Below are 8743 nucleotides of genomic sequence, written 5' to 3' on the forward strand. Positions count from 1 at the left end.
CGTGCAGGCATTTGTGGCTTGTACTATGTCGATTATATTTGGTGCATCATTACGATCGCTACTTATATGGAGCTGCTACTATACCGCGTATTTATAATGATTACGGTAAGTGTTAGACCAGAATCGACCTCCTTATTCAAGTGTGGATGAGGACATATAAATTTCAGTTTCGAGAATGTTAAATATATAACTTTATCCAAGATATTAAATTAAGATTCTATTAATGTTATGTCAGAGGGCAGCACTTATAAGAATATATTTTTTTTGTTACTCGATTATCACTCTGTGTAAAATAGAATGTTACATTGTGCATCAGAAAATCTCAATTTAATTTAATATAAGTATTTAAGAGATATTTTTAATATATTAAATTTACTTGGGATCAAATCCCAATAGATATAGATATCGTTTGTTTCTTTACAATTTTTGGCTTCATCGTAAGAGACAGGGTCACATTAGGGTCTTAGTTCTTAGAAAGTTCCAAATTTAAAATCACATACATTATTTTTAATAGTTAATTAAATACTATAGTTGAGTTTAAAACAATAATGCACAGGAGAATGAGGTAGCGGCCATTTACTCTTGGACTTGAATTAGTTAGTCAAGCAGTCACCGCCCTCGCCCCCTTCGCCACCCAACGACTCTCGTACCCTCACACCCACCGACTCTGAATAAGCAGCCCCATTTGCACCATTCATATTTTTATACAACTGAATGACTCTGAACTCAGGCAGAATAGGTTATCTGTTTCAGATTGACGACGTTTATATATAAAAGAACTGTAAGTAATAAACTTAAAGCTAATTTTTTTATTTTTTTTTATTGATAAAGTTTGCCAACGCTCGGCACACTGATACATAGGTAAAAACAAACACAAAATACAATTTTTAATAGTATTGTCTTTTATTAACATAACTTTTACACATTTAAAGAAAAACTTTTTTACGGATTATAATTATATATATATAGTAATAATTATAAGTTTAAATACAATTTTTAATGTTACAAGCACTTAGAGGAAAACATGACATTCATTTAGAGCACATACAAATAGATAACTAGAACTGAACTGAGTTTCTGTAAATATTTGTAATAGGTTTTAGGAATTGAACCCAGTAGAAATAAATAAAGGTGTAGGATTCATAATTTTAAGTAAGTTTAAGTTACGCGCAAATCCTAAAACTAATGGGATCTTTTATTTAGATTCTTACGATTATACATAAAATTAAGTTTACTTGCAATCATAGTTTTGTAGTGAACTTAGGATTTTTTTGGATATCATTATCATTTTAAATACGTATTTAAAGGAAATAATTCGGAAATACTAAAGGAGAGTGTAGAAAAAACGATTTGTAAGTCATAATTATCTGCTTTGCTCAAAAAGTTTAAAGTTAATAAATACATATATATATGAAATCACCCGTTAGCTATAGGGTCGCCGCTTGGCTTATAAACTATATTATCTGTTTTTTAAGTTTAAGGTATAGGTAAATAACTAACTTACATACATACTTATTCTAAACGTCCATGGTACAAAAATTCTTGAGTACAATTTATATAACAGCTCTATATAATTACAACAAAACCGTCGATGCTTTTTTTGATCGAGCCGCGGTGCGCACGCGCTTGTGGGTGGATTTTTTCACGTTTCTCCGCGATTAGAATGGTAAACTCCCATCGTAAAATGTTTTATTGTTCAACGTGTATACGTATTTCGCAACGTAATAGCTGTAATGTCATAATTCAGTTAAAAACATTAGTTTTAAATAAAAATTCGATTGGCATTCTAAATATGTATGTATTTGTATAAAGTCGTATAATTCTAGAAATTTTCTGTTGTTATATTGACAATTTTTTACAGTATTAAGATTGCATGAATTTATTATTAGGTTCTAAGTAAGTAAGCTTTCTTCGGCTACCCAAATATTATTTCTTTGTTTCCATATCAATGGGTTATACCTATTAGGAACACGTAGCCACTTTAGCTACAAAGGCAAACAAACACATATTTTTAAGGTACTAAACCCGACAGACGTTGCCAGAAAAAAATTGAAACTTTATTTGATTAATTAAAAAGAAAAAGTCCGGCAACGCACTCGCGATCCCTCTGTCATTGAGACTGTATATATTGTGGGTGGCTGTATCACTAAACCCCCCACTGCTTTGTCACGTATTCTTTAAAAAAACTAATTCTGAAAAGACTTCTTTTAAATATTTTAGATTTAATAGATTTTATCAAATCAATAAAAAATCATATATAATTACGTACGTATAACATCGTACTATAAATTTAAACCATTCTGACACCCTGAACATACAAAATATCATGTACGTCCAGCCAGCAGTTAATTACAAACACTAGCACATAATCCTATATATAATTAGTCCTATGCAAAAACCAAGTCTTAACAATTTATCATCAATAAAATCACTTATATACGTTTAAGTACATAAAGCCCATTGTATGCCTTCCATAGCAGCGTAAGATTACTATCAGCAAGTGTTTCTTAACATTATGCAGTCGAAAGATTATCACAGGAACCTCATTGTTCCTCTCCGATTTGCATATTCATCTGTCGATCGACTGGAGATCGTGTTTTTATACATTGAAATAAATGTTGTGTGGTCTGTGTATGTTAACATAACATTTATTACTAACTAAACATAGACACAGAAACACAAACAGAATAATAATCAAAAATGAAAATAGGGAAAGAAGAAGTTGTTAGTTGAAGTAGCCCTGGTCCAGCATACTCTGACTCTGGTTATACTGCCAGAGACAATTATAGTTAGTGTGCGCCTCAGATGAAAATAAATAATAATAGTAGAATAAGGGTCTGTTTCACAATGTATGGATAAAGTATCAAATAGCTATGCATCACATAAATTATTCTAAAGATAAAAGTTCTGAATAAGATACTTCGCGTTTCATGATGAATAGCGCTATCTGACAGTCGTGAAACGCAAAAATACTGTTTATCCTACCAATGAGTAATAAATAGCTTATTTGGAACTTATCCGGACATTGTGAAACAAGGGGCATATTACTAGCTAAACCTCCAATATAGGTGTATGGTATGGATCGAAGGCTGTTCACCAATTTGGCAAATAAGTTGTGAGTAACCTCCCATGTATGGTTGGTACACGTCAAGCTACAAGCAAGTTACTGTTCCAAGAATTTATAATGAAATTAAATATAAAGCGACATTCGTAATTCAAAATCAAAATGATTTTGCTATTTTCCACACACGACTTGCCGATTGGATAGATTTAAATAGTATTTTCGCCACAAGATAGCAAGGTGTGGTCTCTAGTGATGTGACAGACTAGTTTAAAAAATATTTTTTTAAGTTTAAATTCCCTGTCATACTGATACGAACAGTTCGTTAACTGTAACTGTAAGATACGCTCACCGTTGTCCTAAATTCAATTATCCCTTTAATTCAATCATAAGGATAATTTTTAAGTAATAAAAAGAGTTAAGGTAAGATTGCATGTTCAAGAAGGTTATCAAAAAATATAACTTACGTTTTAGTAAATACATATATTGAATACCTCAAAAATGCCTTATCATTTAAAGCTAAGTCTCACACAAAATCCATACAAATGTTACTTATGGAGAAAATATAAACATCTATCGACAGTTGTAATAAATTGGTACATCACTAAAGCTCGCGTGACCTCTGCCCTTCGCCCGCGCATCACACACACAAACACAAGTCACCTCGAGGCAAGTCCGCCCCGCACCTTTTCGGTATCAAAGAAAAAATCGATACTTTAGTATCAAAAACGCCCGGATCTTTTTAAGTTCGACATACTTTTTTAAGTTGTTCAGAGATCGTGACGTCATTTCGCACATGCTCTGCCGGATCTATCTACTTTGCTAATTCTTTGCGGTGAACATTTTTGCGGTTGTTTGAAAATTGGCCATATTTTGCTTAGTGAGGTAAATTTCATGTACTTTGGACCTGCACATATAAAACATATAGTTTGAATTCTTAGATAGGACTTCAAACAGATCTTAATACTATTCAGATTAAGCTGAAATTGATTAAGACCGATTGAGAGAGAGTGAGAAAGGTAGATCGAGAAAAAATACACGCTAATGGTTGATATATTCGTTTAGTAGTTACATATTAGAACTTAGATGGCAGTTCTGTCGCATAGGGTCTTGTGCAGTAAACCCAGATTTTTTATTTATTTATATTATCAGTGTGTAAACAGTGCGAATATGGATATACTAATACATGGAGTGGTCATATACTGGTAGGACATAGATCATCTATTGGCTTGTACCTTAGAAATTGTTAATTTATAAAAAAGTTTCACTTCTGACAGGTGTACATTGCACGCATGTTTTCCATACAAAGCTTTTGTACTAACTGAGACTGATGTAAAATACATGTGCACTTTTTCTTTATAATGTCTCCTTTTTAGTTTAGTTTTTGTTCCTGCTAACCTTCATCTTAATAACTATACGTATTATGTATTTGCACTTCTTGCTTCGTTATCAATTTTTTTCACAGAGGTTGCCTGGAAGAGATCATTTAAAATCGATAAGGCCCTTCTTTTAATTTAATTATGTCAATTGTATTGTATATCTGCAACAACGTGTTAATAATCAAGAATCTTGACTGAAGTGAAGCCATTGAGTTGAAGAGCACGTGTTCAAAAAAAGAACATCAATACACCTTTGAAATAATTCAAATTCCGAACATTGTTCTCTAAAAGGCATTCAAGTAACAATGCCTAACAAAGTCAGCTTCACTCAATTAAATCTTAATTCGTACAAAGAAGTCGATTAATGAAATTAAGTCGGCATTTATTCGGGTTAACCATCAAACCCGTACAATAGCTTTAAATAGTAACAATCAAGTCAAAAGATCCTCGATCCTCACAACAAAAGCCCTAACTAACCCAGCTTGCTTTACAGTGACTATTAAAATTTAATGACATGATTTATTCGGTTAAAAAAAACACACCAGAAAAGGGTATGTTACGATCCATTTTTCATATAACGCAGTTGGTAGCAAATGGTCAAATAAAAAATGTTTAACAGACCGACACTTTATGAAAAAGGCTATCCAGCAGAGAGCGGGCTTTGTCATCGGACAGAGAATTTATACATGCTTACCTGTTGAGCCCCAACCGTGAATAAAATATTAACAATATTCTATATTTCTGAATTCGTGTTGCGTAAGGTATGGCTCAACGAAAGTTTCAGTGATTATTTGCTTTTATTGCTAAATCCAGAAAGCTCAGAAAAGCTTTTAGTCTATTTTGTTTATTTATTAACACTTCGTTAGATTCAGATACAAAAATTTACATAAGAAAAAGAGTAGTACGTAGGAACTACATACAAGTTAAATTTACATTATCAAGACATTTTTCAAACAAGAAACATTATTATAAGTATTTCCGAACCAATTCCTTCAAGAAAAGAGCGTGTCAATTCTTAAAAGGCCGGCAATGCACTCGCGCGCCCTCTAGCATCGAGATTGTCCATGGGCGGTCTCACTTAACATCAGGTGAGCTTCCTGCCCGTTTGCCCCCTGTTTTATAAAAAAAACTTTAAAACCTCAACCTTCTACCAGTACAGTACACTACTTCAACCTTCTCTAGTGTTAAATGTGCACATAGAAAGTCTATTGGTTCTGCTGGGGATAGTACCCACGACCTCAGGTACGAATCGCACGTCGCACGGAAATTATTATTTAACAAACACTATTCTTAGAAAGAACTTTGACTTTATTAAGGGCCTGTTTCACACTGTATGGATAAAGTACCAAATAGCTATGCAACACATAAATTATTCGAAAGATAAAAGTTCCAAATAAGATACTTCGCATTTCATGACAAATAGGGCTATCTGACATACTAACAAAATACTGTTAATACCAATAAGTAATAAATAGCTTATTTAGAACTTATCCGGACATTGTGAAACAGACCCTTGGTTTACTTATAAAACCGATTTATTATTATTAGACCCTTTCTGGCTGCCATACATTATTAATATTTGGTCATTTTCTTAGTGGTAGCCGTCTCGTTTATAATATTATTTTATAGAAATCAACAAAACAGAATCGTGAACATTAACATTATACAAAGTCCTGCTCCGGTTTTATTCGGCATTTTTATTGGAAAAGTTATGAGTAGATTATCACAGGCTTTTTATACCTGTGAATGGTGTTATGAAATGCAAATTGGTTTGACAATATAGAAAATTTATTGAGATAAGGTTGACTTTTGATATTAAGTAGTATTTGTTTATAATTCGTGCCTTTGAATTTATTCGTCAATAACCATATTTTAATATCGATTTATTTATTTATCGTTACTATACGGCTAACAAAAAATAATTATACTAAAGATATAAACATTAAATACTAATACCTTGGCTGTGTTGTTTGAATGTGTGTAGAACGGTATATACGCGAGGGTGTGTATGTGTGGTGTGGTCATGATGCAGGTGATAATAAGGAGAATTTAATATACTTTCTAAGCCTATTCCTTGATAGACTAAACAAGTCACAGCTTAAATAGTGGTCGTTGTAAGTTGTATGGTTAACACTACCTTTAAGTATATCCGAGAATATTGGTCTTCATCTCATGCTTAAAGGTATATAGGTATGGGCCTCAAATTTCTCTATAGTAGTTCAAGTAGGTAATCAACCTTCTATGCCTGATAAGCCACACCACCGACTTTTTAAGTCTAGTACATTCCGGTTTCCACTCGAAATTTACCTACACTGTACCAGCGAGTGTTACAACAGAAAGTCCTTTGGTGCACCTATGACCCCAAAGACGACTTTCACCCTGAAGCACTAGGCCATACTGTACTTCTACTATTCACTATCGTAGACAAAGAGACGCCAAAAACACCCAAAATATATTAGAAGAATCCCAAATTTGTCAAGGTCATCGTGACTGTCATGCCCATTGTCAAAATGGTAGCGAATGTGACGTTGACAGAGGGTGCTAGAAAAACTGAAGTGGCAAAAAATTCCGATAAAACGTTGAATTTATTAATGCGAACACCTGTTGCTAATTACCACCCTGGCGGTGTCTTTTGTAACAATGTCTTCAGAGGCTTTGATATAAATAAATCTCTTTGTGTCCGTGGGAAGAATTTACAGCTTCTTGACATAAAAAACTGTGTCCTATTTTGCAATCCACAGTTTTCTTTGAATGCATTTAAGTACATGAATCCAAAACGAACCCAAAGCCTCAGGTTTGTACTCTTCAATAAATAAACGAACTATGACATCCAAATCTGTCGACAGGGTCAAAGTTCAAATCATATTGAATGTATCACTAATGTATGTATCTATTCAATCATTGTATGTGTTCGAATCAATTTGAAAACATTTTGATACCATCGGTAACTTAATTTAATTGAAGTACATAAACAATAGAACATTTATGACCTTTGTTATGTTAGGCTTAGTTAAGATATTAAAGAATTTATTAACATAGAAACTGCGTACCTACTCTAAAACAATATATCGTGATAATGGGCGCTACAAATAAAGTTAGACAACTATACTTACGCCCGAACCCAATAATTAATCCACAATCTCAGATTGTTTTCAATTTAGATCAGTGACCGTCGATCGATCTCTTATCTGTATCCCAATAACCAAACCCTACGAAGACAATAAATTTTTGGCGACGGATAGAATGCTATCTCTTCGCTCTTTACACTCATGTTTGATAAGTAAAGTAAATAAAACCGTACAAATAATATTAAAATATACATGTCAATGTTTAAAACATATCAAATAGCTTTTTAATTATTTTAAAAACTGGTGTAAGTAAAAATTTTCAGATAGGATATTGGCACAGTTGAACTGTCATTTTCAGATTTACATCGTTATAACAGAATGAATTATAACATTCCGAAAATACTTTAACAGAGTATTTGCGATATTCTGTTGTAATATTATGTACCTATAAGGTATAAAAAACGGTTTCCTTTTCTCTCTATTTTCATTTAGTTTTTTTATTGATTGTATTTTTTAACTCTTTCGTTGATTATTATTGTGCTTGGTACAGCAATGTGGTTAGTGTGTTTAGTGATTTTGATACAGAACGTTTAGTTTGTTAATACTGTTAAAAAAAATGATGTTACAGAGTACCGTGCTGGCTTACTTAACTTGACTTACTTCCGTATAACCCATAGGTAGTGTGCGTGTGTTCGCTTAGCCATCGTTCTGCTTTGAGCCATTCCTTCTGACTCAACTTAATGGCTCGTGCTTCGGCCATAACTGAGCTTGATACTTGATATTGGTAGTGTTTTGAATACCTTATACCGGTCTTGATACATGGAAACCTCACTTCTGTTCTCTAATGTAGTTTAACCTAGTAGAGTAAGTAGAGGTTTAGTTTTGTTCAGATGTTTATTGTGCTGTAGGGATGTACCAGATTAAGTTGTCTGTCCAAGGTTCTTTTCAATATACTATGGGTTATTGCATTATATAATATCATATGTTTTCTGTCAACAGAAGGGCAACCTGACCTGGCTTCATGGGCCGTGTTGATAACATAACAGTTTTCTTAATAATTCAATTTGCGTTTCAAGAAGCTTTAATTAAATTTATTAAAATTAAACTTAATAATGTCAGGACACCGATAACGCGTTAAAAATTAAAAGCAGCACGAAATTATTGTAAACATTTATAAATTTCATAAAAGATTAAATCCATTTGGGTACATTCGATCCAATTAAATTCGTGCAGTG

Source organism: Pieris rapae, chromosome 21 (assembly GCF_905147795.1).
Source record: "Pieris rapae chromosome 21, ilPieRapa1.1, whole genome shotgun sequence".
Classification (NCBI taxonomy): Eukaryota; Metazoa; Arthropoda; class Insecta; order Lepidoptera; family Pieridae; genus Pieris; species Pieris rapae.